The sequence below is a fragment of the Felis catus genome, chromosome A3, assembly GCF_018350175.1.
Source record: "Felis catus isolate Fca126 chromosome A3, F.catus_Fca126_mat1.0, whole genome shotgun sequence".
Lineage (NCBI taxonomy): Eukaryota > Metazoa > Chordata > Mammalia > Carnivora > Felidae > Felis > Felis catus.
The window spans coordinates 84,872,217-84,891,716 of NC_058370.1; the positions used below are offsets into that span (position 1 = coordinate 84,872,217).

A 19,500-nucleotide genomic window follows, 5' to 3' on the forward strand; every position below is an offset into this window, starting at 1 on the left:
TAAAGTTGCATTTTATTTATTTATTTTTTAAATAATTTATTGTCAAACTGGTTTCCATACAACACCCAGTGCTCATCCCAACGGTGCCCTCCTCAATGTCCAACACCCAATTTACCGCCCCCCTCCCCCCGCAATCAACCCTCAGTTTATTGTCAGTATTTAAGAGTCTCTTATGGTTTGCCTCCTTCCCTCTCTTTTTTTTCCCCATCTCCTTCCCCCTGATCTTCTGTTAAGTTTCTCAGGATCCACATATGAGTAAAAACATATGGTATCTGTCTTTCTCTGCCTGACTTATGTCACTTAGCATAATACTCTCCAGTTCCATCCACATTGCTACAAATGGCCAGATTTCATTCTTTCCCATTGCCAAGTAGTATTCCATTGTATACATAAATCACATCTTTATCCATTTGTCAGTTGATGGACATTTAGGCTTTTTCCATAATTTGGCTATTGTTGAAAGTGCTGCTATAAACATTGGGGTACAAGTGCCCCTATGCATCAGCAGTCCTATATACCTTGGGTAAATTCCTAGTAGTGCTATTGCTGGGTCATAGGATAGATCTATTTTTAATTTTTTGAGGAACCTCCACACTGTTTTCCAGAGTGGCTGCACCAGTTTGCATTCCCACCAACAGTGCAAGAGGGTTCCCGTTCTCCACATCCTCTCCAGCATCTATAGTCTCCTGACTTGTTCATTTTAGCCACTCTGACCAGCATGAGGTGGTATCTCAGTGTGGTTTTGATTTGTATTTCCCTGATGAGGAGTAACGTTGAGCATCTTTTCATGTACCTGTTGGCCATCTGGATGTCTTCTTTAGAAAAGTGTCTATTCATGTCTTCTGCCCATTTCTTCACTGGATTATTTGTTTTTTGGGTGTGGAGTTTGGTAAGTTCTTTATACAGACTTTACAATTCTTAAACAGTTTTTTTAAACCAATAAAATCTTCCTGGGAGGACATAAAATCAATTGTCATTTCTAAACCTACAACTTCTTAACAAGCCACCAATTAGAACTACACAAGTAAGTTTGCAGTCTCATATTGGCAATAAGCCTTTTAAACCAAGGGTAACCATTATAATCACTGGCTCGTGTTTGTAAAAGTAGAAAACTAATAGTAATAGTAATTTTGCTTTGGGCGTTTCTTTGAAGGATCCAAGATTGGCTTACCATATGCCATTCTAACTAACACAGATTACTTTTGTTGACTAGCATTTTTGCTTATTTTCTAAGTTTGTGGGTCTGTTTGTGGATCCACAGGAAAGGAGATTTAAAAATAAGCCATGACCGGGTTGGGTAGGAAGATGCTACATGAGCCCATGCCGGAGCTTAGTTTCGTTATTCTGCAAGGGCACGTGACGCTTATCACTTTCCAAGTTAGGAGACCTGGCCTTGGTCATGAGGTCTCAATATATCATCAGGTCGTTGTTCGGCGCTGGTTTCAGCTTTTCTTAATGGTGCACTTTACCAGGCAGCTTTTTCATACATCATTAAACAGCAACTCTAACGCTTGTGCCCCCTTCCTGATTTACCGTAGATAGTAATGTTTAAGATCACATTAAACACCACACATGCTCTTTGCCACTTGAGCAACCTCGTGGTAATGAATAGTCAATAGTACCTCTAAATTAAGGCTCCACAGAGCTCGAAAGATTAGTCTGGTCTTTCAGAGAAGGTACAACTATAATTCTAGACAATGAATTTCCTAACTATCTGAGTTTGGGGGTCTCCTTTTCTCTCTCCTAGTGACTCTAGAGTCTAAACTGTAAAAATTGTACAAAAAGTCAACAAGAAAGTGACTGCATTGTCAACTATGGATCTAGGGTCATTTAAATCAGTGTTTACTGAGAATGTCACCTATGAGGGAAGTAGGGAAGTAGCAACATGGGCACTGCCTTCAAGGAGTCTGAAAACAATCAGAGAGAAAAGAATGACATACAAGAAAGCATGTAATACCACCTACCTGTAGGCAAATGTTCGTAGCTGCGTACCAAAGAAAGCACCCTAGGTTCATACCTCTATCTTAGTGCTTTGTATGCTGAAGTCATCTAAGATACAGCTGTCTTCCCCATTAGACTGGAAATCACCAGTGGGCAGGAGCTGTTTTATGCATTTTTGTGTCTGTCACACCTGGATTGCTATCTAACACACTGTAGAAACTAAAAAGTATATGTTGAACTAATCCGATCCTGGTGGCAGGTGGAATGAAAGGGAGAAATGCTTAGACGGTCTGGTGCAGGAAGGCTTGAGCAGCATGAAGATCCACCTGGAAAATACTTGCTATGTACAAAGAAATTGGCATTTTCTTTTCAATGGTACTTATCTACAAAATGCATCGAAAGCAGAGAGCACATCCTAAGAAGACAAGCATTCTAAGTATATATATGTATATATTGCTGAATAATGAAGCTGCAAAGTTACATGCCTTGAATTCTGGGGTTTCCATTGAAAAGATACTCCTGTAATCCTGAGCTCTCTGCTCACAAGCATTTTTCTACTTTTACACAAGGCCTTCCCTTCCTCCATTTTCTAGGCTTCCGGAAACCTGTACAGGGTCAGTATCTGCAGCCCCGTCGGAAATGGGATTTGTCTTGATCATGCATGTAAAAACACAGTTCTGCCAGAATTATTCAATTAGGTGAGGTTGTGGTTTAAAATATCCACATAATATTTTTCAAATTTTGTCTGTCTCTTATGCCACTGGTTGGGCTCAAGTGTGAGTGACTGAAGATGGAAATATTAGAAACCTTGGAAAGTTTCAGGTAATCTAGGGAAAGATATTTTTCCAGAAGATCCAGGAGTCCAGCAAATAAGCCTTCAGTCCTGCCCAACAGCATGGATTCTGTTCCAGAGTAGAAACGTCTCCTTTACTCCAGTAAACTCTCCTTAAAAGCACTCTGAATGCAAAAGTTGGGGATCTCCTCCGATTTTTGATCATATAATACTGAATGCTCCTGTGATGTCCTATCTTTGGCTCACTTTGAGCAGCAGCTCTAAAATATAAATGCAAAGAGCAGAAATTTCTCTTTCCCATAGTATTTAATTGCTAAAGACCTATGGCTTTCTCTCCTGAGGCTAGCAAACCTATAACCAACCCAACAACTGTGGACATTTATAAACTTCACATTTCTGCTTTCTTAATTAAAATGGCTGCCACTTACTCATGAATACAGCCAATATTTATTGAGCACCTACTATATGCCAGGTACTGAGCTGGGACCCTGTTAGATGAAGAAATAAATCACAGTTTGGAAAACAGACAGCCATGGTTTTTCTTTCCCCCTCAGGCTCTGAACAGAGGATACCCAAGACTAAGTAAAGAACTTGGTGCCCTACCGCAAACCCCATAATTGGAGACTTTTTTTTTTAATTGGAGACTTTTGAAGCCACTTAACTTTGGTGGTAGAACACTCCCTCCCACTCTCAACTGTGCTTAGAAAGACATAAAAATATACACCTAATTTTCAAAGAAAGGAGCAGAATGCATTATCTTTTTTACATGTAACACCTATATTCAAGCACAATTTCATTAATTTTCCCAGGTGATTAATTTTATAGAAAGCTGGTTAGTGGCATATTTTCTTTCCTGACACTCCTGGGAATATCTGAAATACAGTTCTCTTACCATAAATTTATAATAAGTTTGATTAAATGAAAATACTATATGACAAATGCAACCTGCTGAGTTCTGTGGAGAAGGAGGTAAAAAATAAATGGTGTCCATGTTTTTCACTGTTTCTATCAGTGCTTTTGTGGCTCCATAAATATTTACATATGCTGTATATAACATTGCAATAATTATTAATATTAATAATATAAATTCAATATTGGATATAATACTATGTATAGTGTATAGCCAATTCCTAAAAATTCCTGGCCTACCTCAGTGTATAAAAACACTTACCTAAGATACTTGAAAAGCCTGGGGCATGCTGCTTTATGTCTCAATTTATGTTTTGCAGTTCCCTCCCATGAGAAATCTGCTAAAGGTGGCTTCTTGGATCCTTTCTATGATTGGCTACTCCACCATCACCAGCTGGTATCCTGGGTGCTTATGTCTTCCTCTGGTCCTATGGAACATTCTCTTATCATGGAGGACAATGTGGGTCCTCTCATCCAGATAGTCCAGCCCATGATTCCCCCTAAAAAAACCATTTCCAAGTCTATTGGAAGGCTAGAGAGAAACTCACTTTATGTTTTCAAAAGCTTATAATTTTTTCCTCTTTTTGGTTTCTCCTTTATTTTTTCTCTCTCGGGAGAGTTACCTTCTGTGTGTCTTGAGTCCTCCAATGTCCTTATTTTTATCTATTTGTTTGTTTGTTTGTTTGTTTATTTTAATGTTTATTTTTGAGAGAGAGACAGAGTGTGAGTGGGGGAGCAGCAGAGAGAGAGAGAGAGAGAGAGAGAGAGAGAGAGAGAGAGACAGAATCAGAAGCAGGCTCCAGGCTCTGAGCTATCAGCACAGAGCCCAATGTGGGGCTTGAACCCACAGACCATGAGATCATGGCCTGAGCCAAAGTCGGACACCCAACCGACTGAGCCACCCAGGTGCCCTTGTCCTCATTTTTAATCTTCCCATGCTCCTTGTATATTTCTGCGTGATGCTCTTTTTTTTTTTAATAAATTAGGGGAGGTGGATGGGGGGGATGGGCATGTTACGCTCTTTTAATATCCCTACAGGATCATTAACAATATTTTTATCACATTCAATTCAATTTAACAAATCTGTATGGAGTGTATGCAGCATGCCCTATAGCAGGAAGAGTGAGGAAGGAACAAGAGTGAGCAAGGCTACTGTGGAACCTGCTTCCACAGGGAGCCACCTGCTTAAGCAGAAGACAATCATCCGCATCACTAGCTAAAGCCTAATATGCCAGGATAGCGTAAGTGCCATGAAAGGCTTGTGGCACCAAAAACAAGGGATTATGTCAATCTGAAAGGATTATAGACTGTTTCACAAATTAAAGATTTGCTATATGTATGTAAATGACATTATGTTGTATGCCTAAAATGACTACAATGTTATCAATTACATCTCAATTAAAAAAAAACATTTCAGTGGAACAGAATTTGTATAGCTTTCCCAGACAAAGGGGAAATGGTGGGCAGAGACAGACATTTGGGCAAGAGAACCCAGGATGTAGTTTGGAAACGACAAGTCATGCCTTATGAATGAGGAATGTGAATGCCTGGAGTGTTAGTCAAAAATCAACCTGGGAAGTTAAGTTGAAGTCAACAGAGCACCTGCAAGACTAAACGAGGGACTTAAGAAATAGAGCTCTACAAGAGTCTTGAACTATGCTGTAGAGAGAAAGTCCCATTAGCATGTCATACATTCTGGAAGGCAACTTCGCCTAATTAGTCTGCTACAGTGTATATCTAGCTGACTCAAAGAGACTAGATATCTCCTTTTAGTCATTTAACCAGTGGCTGTCAATTTATGAAGAGATTCCTCAAAACACGAAGGACTCAATGAAACAGTAAGATTGGCCAGGTTGCTATACAGATTTCTGTATTCCTACTCCTAATGCATTCCTCTTTCCATGTCCACAGAGCTGAAAAAGACTGAGACTCTACTATCAGTTTGGAAGAGGTGGCTTCAAAATATTAAAATTTGAGGGTTTAAAAAAATTTTTTAATGTTTATTTTTAGGACAGAGAGAGAGAGGGAGGGAGATGGAGGGGGAGGAGCAGAGAGAGAGGGAGACACAGAATCTGAAGCAGGCTCCAGGCTCTGAGCCCTTAGCACAGAGCCCCATGCGGGGCTTGAACGCACAGCAGTGTGGTATCATGACCTGGGCCAAAGTCAGACGTTCAACCAACTGAGCCACCCACGTGCCCCTAAAATTTGAGGGTTTTAAGAACAGTCTTTATTCTTCCTTCATGTCATAAAATATTAGGGATTGTTTTTAAAAATCCATATTTCTGCCCAGATTTTTATCTCTCCATCTTCCTCTTGGCTTTTTCCATTTCCCCCCACCCGCAATAATTACCTACTGAACAAAGCAAAACATGGACACTCTAGAACCTGAAGAGAATAGTGAAGAAGAAAGACAGCACCTGAAGACAGAAAAAAAAAAGTCAAATGGATGCTGTAAGCCTCAAGAAGATGCAAACACCTGGTGGATGGCCAGAAGTGGCCCCTACAACTAGGCGAAGATTCTACTCCAGAAGGATCCCATTGAAGCAAGCCTTTTGGGTTTAAAACTCGGTGTGACGCTTTTGAAACTCTGGACCTTCAAACTTCACTTGGCCCTGGCACTAATGAGCAGTGGCTGCTGCACATTATGTTATCTTATCCCCCTGCTTATCCTAGACACAGAGACAGAACCCCTTTCAAACAAGAATTTTTATTGTTTTCATCACACTAGCTTCAGTTGAGCTATTAAAAAAGTGTTTCTTTTATGAAATTTCTCTTAGAAAACAATGAATTAGAAGATAACAGGAAATGGCTGCAGGCAAGTGAAAAAATACTGGTAAAGTTATAACAAAACTTTCCAGAAGTTTCTTTGGATTTTTGTGTTCTGTCACATTTCAACCACCAGCAGTCTTCCCCTTCTTCCACCTCCAAGCAGCGAAACTATGGGATGGTTCATTTCTCATCTAACATTTATCATCCTGGACAAGACTGGGTCTGTTCCTCTCTTGCCTAGATAACCGTCATAACAGGGATGGTTTGACCCAGTCTTCTATAAACAACTCCCTCCCCCTAGCCAAAAAATAAAGACCCTTAACCTTTGAGAAGAAACCAGTTTGTTGCTTTCTGCCATTTGGAAAACATAAAGCAGTATCTCTGCCCCAACTGCCATCAAAACCATAAGCAAATCTGCAGTGCTCTTTGGGGATGAACCAGAGTTTGGCAGAAGGTAGCAGAGATGGAGAGAGATTCTAAATCATTGCCTGAACTGTGTTCTTAGCTTCTCCCCTCCCTCTTTTTCTCTGGAAAAGGAGCTAGCAGGTGGCAGGCTATGCAGCAAACCACCAGCAGGCTGATTACAGCTGTGCATGTTTGGCAAACAAATGTTAATTTTGGAATTGGTTGTGGGCCAGCTCCACTGGGTGGGGGCGGGGAGAAGAACCTGCTGTTGCTGCACTGGGGAAATAGAATGTGTCCACAGATGCCAATAACCCAGAGCACTTCATGGAGAAACACAAGCACAAAGTCAGCTCCAGTGCCATTCCTGGCAACCGGACACCATCCTAGACCCTGACAGAGGAAGGGGGCCTGAAGAGAGAAGATTGCCTTCTCTTGAGAAGCAGTAGGGAAAGAGGGAAGTGACTAACACTCAAAGTTTTCCGTGTTCGTTGCCTCTTTTACAGAGAATTGGAATTGTGCCATTGGATGGAATCTGCAGGCATTGCATCACACCTTCGGGGAATTTCAAATTCTCTAGGGGCTCATTTTCCTGGCCCAGCTCCCAGAAGACCATCTGATCCTGTGGAAGGAACTCTAAGTTAATGTCAGGGACTGCAGGGTGACTTTCATTCCTCCGACTCTGGGCAGCCTTGGGCAAAACATTTAATGGATTGATGTCTCCATTTCTCTATCTACATAACTGTTTGAGCTGCCCCTCTCCCTTTAGATGTGGGAGGGTAGGATCTAATAGTGGATATAAAAGTAGTATGAAATAAAATTCCACTTGCTTTTACCTGAAAGGGCCCAACTGAGGTGGAATCAACTGAGAAAAGTCTAAAAGCAGTATAATTTCATGCTCGTGATTCAAGCACCTCCTAATACCGTACCAGAGAGGTCCCTCGCCCCTTCCCACCACATGAAAACACAACAAGAAAAAGCCATCTGTGAACCTGAAAGTGGGCCCTCACTAGGCACCGAATCTGTTGGCACCATGATCTTAGACTCCCAAGCTTCTGGAATTGTGAGAATAAGTTTCTACGGTTTATAAGCTATTCAGTTTGTGTTGTTTTGTTACAGTAGCCCAAATGGACTAAGACCTGGGTTGGGAGGGAAGAGACTTTTTCCTTCATTCCTTGGAGAAATATAAATATGTAAGTTGCCGTGCGGGTCCATAAAAAACGGCAACCTTCTGCACGTGTCACGTAGTGGGGGCCAAGAGGGAGGAGCTGCCTCAGATTTTACCCACTCTCCTCCCCCTTTTGCGTCTATTTTACAATACGATGATAATTGACGCCCATAATGAGAACAGAATTTCAACAGAGATCTAAAGCAATTTCTGTGCTGTCAAATAATGAGTCACTTTCAGGAGTTTCTGTATTTGGCATAAATCCAAACCTCAATTGGTATGTATTTTGTCACTCTTTAGAAGCCACCAACACATCTAGACTAACCAGAAAAGTCCTCAATTATTGTAGAGAAATGGAAATAGATGTTTTCACACACCTGGAGGAAAATTATGAGTAGCTATCTTGGGATACTTCTACATTATACTGCACATCTGGATGAGAACTGAAACAATTAACCCAGTATCCAGTTATAGATAGTATCCAAGATATCTGATGACAAAAGTTGAGATTTTTGAGAACGTCTAAATATGCACAGATTTTTTTTTTTTTACTTTTTTATCCAGATATTCAGTTTAAACGATTGGTCTGTGAATTTCTACTGGTCTCACGGTCATGCCAAGTGTCCTTCCGAATTCTTATTTTAGCAATCTGTCCTCTCCTTCCATTTCAATTTTCTTGGCACGCTGACCACAATAAGAGAAGAGTCTAACCTCCCTATCTAATTGCGGGTTTTGTAGACTGGCTAAAATATGGTCGGAACAGTGAGTACAGATGAGAAGCAGCTGTCAGTGTTATGGTCCCAGCCTCTTGGTAGGCATTCCATGAAATATTTTATCTGAGAGTGAATTTCTTAGGGCCTCCCCTGTCTGTAGTTTTTGTCATGCAAGATTAAAAGAGCACAGTGGTATCAAGAGTCATCAGGCAGTGATGAGCATGCGTGCATTTGAAATTTGGGGTCACCACACTTCCTTGAAGGGTATGTTTAAACGTGAATTGTCTGTCAAATCCCAGGTCTCCACATATGTGTTTTGTGGGGCTATCTAGGGGCACATTGTTGGGTTTAACTTAATGTTTAGCCAGATTAATGCAAAAGTTAACAAGTGATTTCTTTTTGGGGCTCCTGGGTGGCTCAGTTGGTTAAGTGTCAGACTTCGGCTCAGGTCATGATCTCTCGGTTTGTGAGTTCGAGCCCCACGTTGGGCTCTGTGCTGACAGCTTGGAGCCTGGAGACTGCTTTGGATTCTGTGTCTCCTTCTCTCTCTGCCCCTCCCCCACTTATGCTCTGTCTTTCTCTATCAAAAATAAATAAATGTAAAAACAACTTTTTTTTAAAGTGATTTCTTTTTTTTTTTAATTCTTACCTCTTGGTGAGCCTTTAATGACCACCTAGTCTCAATTAGCCAGCACCCCCTTTGTTGGTCAACGTCAAACACTCACAATCTGAAACTATCTTGGTCATTGCTTTTTGCCTGCTTTCCACCACAAAAATGTAAGCTTCCCTAAAGGACTTGGCTTTGCTCGTTACTGTATCCCCAGTACCCGACTGAGTGCTCAAATATAAAATCCTAGTAGATAATGCTACTGTGTGTACACATAAGAAAAACACAAATGAAAATTTACACAAAAGTGTTTGAATATGCATTAGATATCTCTGAGAGCATCATGCACACCTGATAACATTAGTTGCTTCGGATGCCAAGGAGGAAGATACCTCACAATATACCCTTTTGTGCCTCTTGAATTTTGAGTCATGGGATTACATTAACTATCCAAAACCAAAGGAATAGAGTTTTTAAAAATGGAGTGCTCTGTATTTGCAAATGGAGGTTAGATGCCTCTGAAGGGTACAATTATGTTTTCCATTCCTGTCAGTTCTATGAGCCTTCATGCTTGTTCGTTGGTTGTCTGGGGGGGGGGGGGGTCCAAATAATTTTACACTCTCACATATTTTGCCTCATCATCTTCAAATATTAGTCAAACATAACAACATTACAAGACTCTGACCCCCAACTCAGATTATTCTATACCATGAGAGGAAAAAAAAATCAAATGAGCCAATTACACAGGAAGGATGGAATTGCATAATTAAGAACATTCACGATGGTTTTACTGAACAGCATTAAAACGGTCCATTTTCCAATCATTCATTGCTTTTATTGGACACCATCCTGACTTAATAGAATGGTTCTTCTTAACGCTGTTAATTTCTGGAAGGGCTCCAAGGCAAATGAAATCTTGATACTCGTGTTCTGGGAATACAAGCTGTGAAATGGTGGAGGTGGGGGATGTGGGGGAAATCTTGTCAAAGATGAATTTCACCCTGAAATGTGACAGGATGCTTCATACCTCATACCTCATCACCACCTAGACAGTTTATCTCATCGCTTCCTCCCAGCCTCTAGAATGATCTTCTGTCACACTGAACAAGACTCAGGCAGCTAACTCCAAGAGGGTAAAGAGAAACTAAAACCATAATACAGATAAACATTTCATGCTTTTTACTGTCTGCTTCCCCCACACAAGGGAGTTGTGCATGAGCGATTTTAGTTCGTATAATTACATCAAATAATTATAATTACATCAAGGATAAGAATATTAATAACAACATCATTACTTTGGATCGATCCAATATCCTACTTCAAGAGAGGCCAAGGTTTTTTCATAGTTATGGTTGGGACTTACCTCACCAGGAGTGCAGTGGGCTAGGTTGCTGCTCTGGATGTCACGACTTCTTAAGTGTCTAAACAGAAATCCAGATGTGGTCTCAGAGCCTCAGTCTTTTGCCGGAGCCACCACACTTCTCTGCCCTCTGCTGCATCTTGGGACATTTATGGATGATCCTGGCTAAAAGAAGATGGAATAAAAATATCCAACAAGTTCATGAAAAACTCATCATTGAACTGTGAATCAGGAAACTTTAGACTAATTAACTAAACAGTTGCATGATAATTAGTATGGTCGAATCAGACTAATTTTTACCAAAATACATTCAATTTAACCATAATATATATCTGGGTTTATACCTATAAACTACACTTACTCCAGATGTTTCTTAACATGTAACAAAGTTTTGATTCATACATTGCTAATTCAAAAATTGTGTTTTTTCAGGTAAGGGAGAAGTTTCCTATTTTTCTAAGGGAAAAAGTTTGCTTTCCCAATTAGAAGAGTAAAAATCATTCCATAAGCAGCATTAACCTAACTGAATAAACTCCTTTCAAACATTTTCAAAGCATCTTTTTCTTGTACACCACAAATATACTTGTTTAGAAGATACCGATAAAGCAGAAAATACCTCATTCTGTTCACTTGTTCACTAGAAAGAATTAGCACTGCATTAATTTTTAGGGACCCTGTAACCAAAACTTTCCTAAATTGTTACAAATTAGTAAAATGCTACCAAGTTGTACATACCTATGTATACTCTACGTGTACACAAGTATACAGTTTTCAGATGAGTAAATTTTTAACCCTTATCTCAAAATATCCATACCCTGACCACACCAAAATCCAAATAATGAGAAGACAAAATTTCATGGTTTCTCTGGACACATATCAAAAGACTACATTAAGTTGAAGAAGAAATGATAGTCATTAGATGTTTGGTTTTACTTAACCCAAGCATCTGGTATCCAAAAATTCTGGATAATGGACACTGCCTTCAGGGGTGTCACTTAAAATATTTAGGAACGAATTAAATCTAGGTAACAAACAATAAGATGCCAAAGGCTTGTAGTTGGTATGTCTACATTGGTGCCTACTTGTGAAATATCACTACTGTAAGTCTGAAAGTATGACTGTGCAAAGATAGGTTTCCTGACCTTGGTAGGGGACCATAGCATTGGTAGAGCTCTCTGGGACACCCAACAGGGCAATGCATTTCACTACTTCTTTTTAGGTACTCAAGGTTAACAAATCACAGGAAAACTGACAAGACTTTCATTTTCGTTGGGCACATTGGGCCATTTTCAATGGGCACATAAATACTTATTTATTAAAATGTGCACAGTAGCTATCCATTTACATGTACAGGTCAGTTAAAGTGTAGGTGCATGTTCTAAGAATAAGATTGACTTCCAAGTGCTTTGTGGCTGGGTCCACACACCCATACCACTTTGAAAAACCCTCCTTTTGACTTTAGTAAGTCAGTCCATCAATTAATGACCAGTTATTTTCAGATATTTTTCAAATTAATGTCCTAACTCTGGCTGTAATTTAAAGACATTTGGAATATAAAAAACTTACCTCATAGGACTCCTAAAATCATTTTTTTCTAATTGGTTAAATTCAGACAATTATCATAGAATCTCAGATTTGGAAGAGACCCCAGATTTATTGAACTTAATCGCCCATCCTTTACAGAAATCCTCTCCCCCAGATTCTTGAGTAAGTCTCTGTTTGATAACTTCCAGCTGTGAGAAGCTTAGCATCTATCATGAATACTTTTCTAATTAGCAAATTATTTTATTCATTCCAGCTGTATATTGCTTTTAATTTGGGAGATTTTGTTTGTTGGTTGGGTATATAGTTACATTTTATTCACATTATTTGCAGCTTGTAAAATGATGTCTATAGGTGGAAAATTACATTAAGTAATGATTACTTTCTAGCATGCTCCCAGTGGGGGGAGTAAGAATAAAAATTTCTTCAGAATACATTCTTTCATTTTCTCTGGGGGAAGTACAAGTCTGAAGTACACGGCAAAGTGGTGAAAAGAAAGAAAAGAAGTTCAAAAGATTAACAAATCAATTGTCAATGGGTATTTATTAAACAATTATTAATATTCTCAGAACGTATTAACTACTCAGTAGAAAATGACTTGGTCTTTAGCATTTAGTGATGGGCCTAGAATGGCTCAATAGGATCGTTTGGGGATGTGGAGCTCTGAACTGAGTCTTAAAAGAAAGCTAAGGTTTGGAGAGGCACAAAGGAAGGAAAATAATTTTATTCTTGAGTCATGTGACTTGAGGTTATGGCAAATTAAATATAGAACCTGTGGAGGTCAAGAGGAAACCAACTTGCTGGAATAGAGAGTGGGTTGAAGAGGAGAGGGACAATCTGTACTGGCCAAGATAATCAAAAGCTTTGGGTATAGAGCTAACCAAGGTCATGGAACCTTTCAGGAGATGGAGGGGAAAATGCCTTTAATGAGTAAGCATTCGGACATCACTTGTTTTAGGGATGGAATCAAAAAAGTTAAGACATGACTCACCCTTCTTGGTAAATTCATGAAACTAAACACAGACAAAAATTGTCTACATGCCCATTCTATTCCTTATAAAGACAAAAAGGGTGATTCTTAACATGGTCACAGCCAAATAATGCAAGGACTCTGGAAATTCATCCCAATCAGCCTTTCTCTCAAAGGAAGAAACTACACATATCATGCATACATTTGTGTCCCCAAACTAACATGTTTTGAGGAGCATTTCCAGTTTCGACTCCCATTTCAATGTGAAATAGAACGCCATTAAAGGGTCCAGAGAACACAATATCCAACTGTGAAAAAAGTACGGTGATTGAAACACTGGGAAAGTTGGTGGGTAACAAACTCATTGTTAGCCATGTAACATGATTTATACATTAATCTGATGGCATGAACTAATGTCTCAAGCTTCCTATTGTATTACAACCTCCAGCCAGGTTCTGATTAGTCAAGATAATTCACTTTCAGTGTGTAACCCAACCTGTTTTGAATCTGCACACCCGTGCATGTTACCTGTGTTTTATAGTAACTGGGACCACTTCAAGAGAAGAATGGAATGCCTGAGACACATTTATCAGATATGACAATTCTTCTATTGTTATCACTCTTTGTCAAATGTGACAACCCACGGGCATTTAGCAAAACATAAAGATTTATCACCCGATTCCCTTATTCACGGTCACTTGGATATTTTGATTTTCGGTTTGATGCCAAAGACATGTACCTTCATTATGTATCATGGATGAAGCATTTGTGCTATGCCTCCTACACATGAGTTTTTTAGGTTTTAGGCCTTCTCTCCGCCATAAAATATGAACTGTCAAGGGCAGTGTTCGGTCTATTTATCTCTGAATTACTGCCCCTCACATTAGAGTTTCCATCAGTTGAGTAGAGGGGGAGATGGCTGCTTGTTTGCCCTCAGGAAACAAATATCTGAAACTGAAATGCTCTTAACAGTAAGGGCTGAAGCCGAGCAAGGAAATGGTGTCGTGGTGGTAACTAAGTGAACTGAAGCGTGGAGCCGTGGAGGTGACACACTCAGGCTCTATCCCTCCTTCTTAGCTCACCTGTGGCCCGGTGCCGTGGACTCATGTCTCCAAATAAACACACGGTCAGGGGAGGAGGAGCATGAGATCTGGTTTATTGATTCTGACAGGCCCAACACCCATTTATACAAAAATCGCCATTTTATATCTTCTCAAAAAGGAGACATTTTTACATGCAAAAATGTTGGGTAAAGCATAATCAAGGATCCAAGTAGGGAGTCTGAATGCATTCTGCCCCATTGCGAGTTTTAATCAACATGTGTCCCCATTTATTGTTTAAGCTGAATTTTTAACCATTCAAATAACTCACCCAGTACTGTTTATACACTGGCTAAGGGAATATTTTGTCCCTGTGCTTAATACTTCACCCTAAATTGAAGCAAACCTGGCTATAGAGAGGGTGCAATTTATGCTGCCTGCCACATTCCCGGGTTTGGTAAGATTTTCAATTGAAGTCACCCCTCCCTCACTTCCGTTTTGCCCCAGGGAAGGGGGATACATAGGCATTCAGCCCTGACAGGTAAGTGCTTGCCACTTATAAAATCCAATAAATAAATTCTAAATAAATATATCTGCAAATCGAAACCATTTTGAGCTACTTAACTGAGTGCATATCTAGTCCTTTGTACACATATTTGTACAAAGTGTTGCCTGTAATTTTAAAGATGCTTGCCTCCGGGAGGTTTCGTTTTTCCATTGAAGTCCCCTTGATTTACTGTACGCAATATGTTACAGCTTCCTTATTTGCTCCTTTGGGACAGTTACTGACAGTAAATCTCTATTAAAATATTCTTCCATATGGTTGCATGAAAATTTTATTGCAGTGAGCCTGGGGCTGAAGGTCACAGCTGAGTAGCTGCAGTTAAGTATTGCAGTCTATGGACTCGGAGGTACATCTGTTCTGGGAGCTGGAGTAAAATTAGAATTTTACTGTCAATAGCATTTCTCCAAAACTAGTTACATTTGTTTACTGTGGCTGGCTGGGCCTTTTCCTCCATAGTACCTGAAATGCATGTTATCTGGCCCAGCACTTGTATCTTTCAGGTTGGAAGTTTTAATACAGAACTTGCTGAACCTGAAGGTCATTGTGAAGTCCCTAATGGATATTTCATTTATGATACATGAAAATTTAATTTTACCTCTTCTAATTTGAGTCTATTGCTTGTTCACATTGGATTTAGCTATAACTCATTGTTTGTTCTAAATGCTTCTTGGAAAGCAGATCATACAAACTTAATAAATACTACCAAAGAATGATTTTTAATCTGCATCTCCAGAGCTAATGAGAAAGGATTCAGGCAACAAGTTTCTAGTACTTTGTATTGCTGATTAGAAGGGGAGGGATGGAATGGATGCCAACTGCCTGGGATTGGGATGCCATTAGTTCAAGTGTCAGTAGATAGCTCTCACCGTAGCAAAGACTGGGAAAACTGAGGCACCTTTGAAAACACAGTTCCATTCCAGAGTTGTGGCATCAGAGTGCTTTACGGCTCTAAACATCCCATTTAACACTTGGGAGCTAGAGTCATCCAAGTATCAATGTTCGGTTTGTATATGCTATTAAAAGAAAATGGAAGGGAAGGGAAGGGAAGGGAAGGCAACATTCAACCATGTCTTTAAGCCTATCTTTCTCGCAGTGTGACTTCTAGTCTAATCGAAATCCACCCTGGCCTCCCCCAGCTCAGAGCATTGTAAGTTACAAGGAGAAAGCCAGCTCAAGGAGTTTCAGGTATGCGGTCACGTCTCCACAAAGCTCACCAGCATCTCCACTACGGCCTGCATCCCAACAGGGATTTGATCAGTAGATTCAGAAATCTGAGTGACTCTGTATTAGATTTCTTCTTTGATACTGATTAATTTCCAACCTTATTTCAGAGACTTCTTTGATTATCTTCTATTATTTCCAGACACTTAGGGAAATGTTCAAAGCAAAAAACATTTTTTAAAATTCTTATTTCTAAGCACAAGTCACCATACTGAACCTTTAGGAGCCAGTAGAGGGTGATACAGGAAATGGAAGTAGAACAGGCATTAGAGAATAATAGTTACACTCACTGAGTGCCAACTGATGGCGAGCTCGGTACTTCTCAAAACACTAACTCTCATTATTCTCACAAGATGTCTATAACCTAGGAATTATTATCATCCACATTTTACAGATGGCAAAACTAAGATACAGAGAGATTCATTTGTTTAGTCACACTCCTAGTAAGTAGAGCTGGATTCAAAATAATACGGCCCCCGTGTTGTGTTGTTAACCATTGCATTCAACTGTCCCTTCATTGAATGGAGTGGTGGGGAAGTCGTTGAGGGTCCCAGCTGATTTCTCAAAGGCAAATCCGGTTTGAGATAAATGCTCAGACCATGCTGTTTGGCCTTAGGATGTAGTCTCAGTAAGTCTACTCTCTCTGTCAATTAAGATGACGGGGATCATGCTCTTGACACCCAGCAGTGAAAACAAATACGGAGCAAGCTAAACTTTGAAGGCTCTAATAGTATTTTCACAAAATATATAGTGAAGCCAAAGAGTTCAATCTGAACTACGTAGAGTCTCTCCCCAGCAGGAAATTGTTCTTTATAAACAGAAATCTATTTCAGAGATGCAGGTTACCACAGACTAAATCTCAACTTCACCCCTCATCATTTCCACTCTGTACATCACTCCCCAACACACACACACACACACACACACACACACACACACACAAAGGCTGGGCAAAAGGGAAACTGGATGCTGAGAAGGTCACCAAGAAAGATGCAGTGGTGGTACAAAGAGAAAATCCAGGCCAAGAAGAAGAGGAAATGTGTGACAAAATTCCTCTTGGGAGGCTAGCAGCCAAATTTCGGGGAAGGTCAGATATAAGCACCACATCTAGAGGACCAGAGGCAGAATCAGAATCTGGGCATGGGACACAGGGCTTGAAGTGGAAAGAGGGGTACAATAAAAACAAGAAAAAAGGTGCATGAGAGGACTCTGGGACCTCAGGGCCTCAAATGCATAGCACATTCAGAAGGCTTAAAGAATTACAGAAGCATTCATTCTCTTTTCAGCAAATATTTTTTTTAAGTTTGTTTATTTATTTTGAGAGACAGAGAGAGAGAGCATGACCAGGGGAGGGACAGAGAGAGAGAGGGCGAGAAGGAGAATCCCAAGCAGGCTCCACACTGTCAATGTGGAGCCTAGACACGGGGCTTGAACTCACAAACCATGAGATCATGACCTGAGCTGAAATCAAGAGTCGAACGCTTAACTGACTATACCACCCAGGGGCCCCTTCAGTAAATATTTTTTGAAATTGTATTTTGAAATAATTCTAAGCTCACCTACAAGTTGCAAAAAGAGAACAGAATTCCCATGTATCCTTCCTCCACTTTCCCCCAGTGATAACAGCTTACATAAGTACATGATCAAAACCAGAAAATTGACTTTGGTACAATACTTCTAACTAAGCTAGAGGTTTTATGTGCATTTCACCAGAACAAATATTTTTTGGCACACTCTTTCTGTGCCTGACACAAACTCTCCTAGAGATTGGGGTCCAGTTCCTGGCCTTAGAGTGTTTTCCATTGGTTGACAAAAGCTTGCAGGCCAGCCAGGTACTGCCTGACTTTAAGATTTAGTGGCTACTATTTGGAAACACTGTCAGTCTCGAGTTGCATGACAAAGAAAAAGCACTAATTACATCTCTCAGTGCCTTTCATTTTACTTAAGCATGCAAAGGCTGTCTCTCAGCTGTGTCTTTAAATTACAGAGGATGTACAATAGTGAAGGATTCCCAGGGAGGTTTTTAGCGGAGAAGTGGGAAAGTAAGCCATGAGGAATTGGGACTTTTCCTTCCTGGCCTCAAAGAACGCAACTGCAATGTCTGAATGCTGCGAACTTCAGGAATACTATTCACAGATTACCAGGGTATTTGTGGGTACGCTGACAACTTAAATAGAATCCCTCAAAAACTTTGAGGTTTTAGCTATTCTTTTATTGATAATTACAGATGCTTTCTCTTTTTTGATATTAAGTAGCAATCAATTATTAGAAATAGGGCTAATTCCTGCATTATTAGGTTCTGCCCCATTCTGAGAAAGCTAGAATGTATATTACTATATATACATAAGGTCAGGATTTTGACAATAACATAACTGGATTCATGGTAGGGGAAATGATTTTTTTTTAGAACTGGTTTTCGCTATGTCATTATATAATACTCATTTTTTTTTTTTTTGGTAAACTAGAAGTCATTTCAAATTACTTTATATATAACATAAGTGCTCTTGAAGAAATGTGTAAAATGATTATAGCTATGTCCTGGAGAGTGAAAGTTAGTCTCTCTGCGTGTGTCCACTTTAAATCCTATTATTTAGAAGTAGATGCAGTAATGCTAAGTAAATACATATTTGCTAACCATACGTGCCTCCATCCACACATGGGCGTCTATTATTGAGACACAAAAGGAACAGCAGGCAGACTCCCTCTCCGCTCAGCTTGTGCTGCAAAGCTCCTTCTATTTGCTTATTTGAGAAAGGGGAAAAGATCATTTTAAAGTTAAATTGCCTAGTGAACCCATCTATCATTTGCAAAAAAGTAATGAGCTGGAGCCGGAAGCCTGGTCTCTGCTTTCTTCCCCTTTCTCATGGCCAAGATGTAAGACATAAAAAGCAATTTTTCTTGATGTGTGATCAAACGATGGATTAAGACTTGCAAGCAGTCGGTGATCAATTGTCTGATAATATGTGACAGATCTTGTCAGATTGACGAAAATGTACCCCAACCCAAAGGGAGAGAAGGCTCTGAGCTGTGAAGGTGCTTTCTTAAGCAATTGCCTGAGAAGCGGAGGCCTCTGTGATATCAATTATCTTCTGTATCAACACCAACAGGATTTTTGCTGTGAAAGCTGCCATCATAGCTTGATGTGTGTAAGTTAATAACTAATTAGATGCATTTCAGTAATCACTTAACTTTAATTGGTTTTGTATCTTATTTTTCAAAGGAGGAAGGTATAGACTTGTCCTAATATTTTACCATAATAATGTTCCACAACACATGAAATGAATTCCCTTCTACTCTCCCCCACATTCTGACAGGCCAATAAAAATAGTATTAGGTGATTAAATAAAGAAAAATTTTAGAAGAAGTAGACATGATGATAAACAGTAATGAAGTCAAGCAGCAGGCGGGCTCCTTGGTAAATCTGCCACCTGATGGCTTGCCCTAAGATTCAGGCGAAGCCCCCGGCCTTCTCTAGGCAGGAGCCACACTTAGCACTGCCC

The 19,500-nt window shown here is 39.9% G+C and overlaps 1 protein-coding gene across 5 annotated transcripts in view; it reads right to left on the reverse strand.

Annotated features, from left to right (window-relative positions):
* Nucleotides 1–19,500, reverse strand: part of LOC111556217 (E3 ubiquitin-protein ligase RNF113A-like) — a 509,945-nt gene that overhangs the window by 41,377 nt on the left and 449,068 nt on the right. For all 5 annotated transcript variants that reach the window (XM_045054297.1, XM_045054300.1, XM_045054296.1 and 2 more), the window contains one exon: nucleotides 10,666–10,827. The gene's annotated coding sequence lies outside the window, so the exon portion shown is untranslated. The remainder of the gene's footprint in view (nucleotides 1–10,665; nucleotides 10,828–19,500) is intronic.